The sequence below is a fragment of the Nannospalax galili genome, unplaced genomic scaffold (assembly GCF_000622305.1).
Source record: "Nannospalax galili isolate Female #2095 unplaced genomic scaffold, S.galili_v1.0 scaffold1217, whole genome shotgun sequence".
Classification (NCBI taxonomy): Eukaryota; Metazoa; Chordata; class Mammalia; order Rodentia; family Spalacidae; genus Nannospalax; species Nannospalax galili.
Window position 1 is genome coordinate 983,405 of NW_008339068.1, and position 1,951 is coordinate 985,355.

Sequence of the window (1,951 nt, forward strand, 5' to 3'; positions counted from 1 at the left end):
TTTTTTAAATTTTTTATTTTGTTTTATGTGTATGAGTGTATTGCCTGCATGTGTGTAAGTGCACCTGTGCAGTGCCGGAGGAGGTCAGAAGAGTGCGTCAGATTCCCTGGAACTGGAGTTACAGAATGTTGTTAGCTGCCATGTGGGTGCTGGGAATCAAACCTGGATCCTCCCAGTGCTTTTAACCCCTCAGCCATCTCTCTAGCCAAAGAAGTGGAATTTTTGAGACCAAGAGAAATAAAGCTTTTGGTTTGATCTGCTGGATCTAGTCTAAGGGAAAAATAAAACGAAGTTGCGTTCGACAGCGTGTGTCATAGGAAAATAACAACACAACCATGACTTTTCAGCACACCCTTCCTTTCAAACATAACATGAATCAAAGTCCTCTCAAACTTGTATTTCAGTAAATGAATCAAATCAATGCCCTTAACAGTAGAAGTGTCTATAAATCCCCAAAGTATGAGGACTTGTTGGGCCACTTCCACTTGAGCATATTATTTCTAGAGTGAAGCTACTTATGCAGTATGTAATTTGAGGTCCACCTGACTGTAAACTGTGGTCAAATGGCACATAGTTGGTAGTTAAATCACCATCCTCTGACTCAGGATATTACCCAACAGAATGAACTTCTAAGATGCAAGACAAAAATCTGAACTTGTTTGCCAGGCATTAGGCACACACCTTTAATCTCAGCACTCGGGAGGCAGAGTCAGGCAGATCTGTGTGAGTTGGAGGCCAACTGGTCTACATAGTGAGTTCCAGGCCAGCTGGGCCTACCGGGAGACCTTGTCTTGAAAAGACAAAAAAAGAAAAACAAACAGAAAAACCCTGAAAAACAACAAAGAAGGATTTTTTTTTTTTTTTTGGCATCTAAGGTAATTTTATCAAGTAATTTCACTGATTAAAGAATTGTTTGAGGGACTAGAGAGATGGTTTAGCAGTTGGGAGCGCTGACTGCTCTTGCTCCTGCAGCTAACAACCATCTGTAACTCCAGTTCCAGGGGACCCAGTGTCCTCCTCTGACCTCCACAGGTGTTGCATGACATGGGTGCACTTGCATGCAGGCAATACACTCATACATATAAAAGAAAAATTGTAGAAAAAAATAATTGTTTGAAGAAAACGACATTTTCAGAGATATATTTAAGATTGTTGTATTCACATTTTAAAGATATTATTATTATTATTATATTATTATTTTGGTCTTTTTGAGACAGGGTCTCCCTGCAGCCCCAGGTGGCCTAGAACTTACTATGTAGACCAGGCTGGCCTTCAACTCACAGAGATCTGCCTGCCTTTGCCTCACGAGTGCTGGGACTAAAGGCGTGTGCCACCACGTCTGGCTTATTATTTTTTAAAAATTTATCATTTTATGTGTATGAATGTTTTGACTGTATGTATGTAAGTGTACCACGTGTATGCAATGCTCACAGAGGCCAGAAAAGGGTGTTGGATCACCTGGACCTGGAGTTATGTACAGGACAGTTGTTAGCTGCACTGTGGGTGCCAAGAATCAAACGCAGGTCCTCAGAAGAACAGCAAGTGTTCTTAGGTGCTTTGCCATCTCTCCAGCCCCTATTTTATATTTAATTATGTGTGTGTGTGTGTTTGTGTGTTTGTGTGTATGTGTGTGTGTGTGTGTGTGTGTGTGTGCATGTGCATGTGAGTGCAGACCAGAAGAACATCTGATCCCCTGGAGCTAGAATCACAAGCAGTTGTGAACTGTTCACAACTGAACAGTGCTGAGAACCAAACTCTGGTTCTCTGGAAAAGCAATGTGTAGTCTTATAACTAAGATATCTCTCTAGTCCCATACTAATATTTTTTCAAAATATATTTTATTTATTTTTATTTTATGTGTATGAATCTTTGTGCACCCATGTCATGCAATGTCTATGGAGGTCAAAATAAGTAGTGAAACTATACAAGCATGTAAAGAAGACAAATGCCA

General features: G+C 40.4%; 1 protein-coding gene across 1 annotated transcript in view; it reads right to left on the reverse strand.

Annotated features, from left to right (window-relative positions):
- LOC103734728 (zinc finger protein 398) overlaps nucleotides 1-1,951 on the reverse strand; it is a 38,741-nt gene that overhangs the window by 30,341 nt on the left and 6,449 nt on the right. The window lies entirely within an intron of this gene.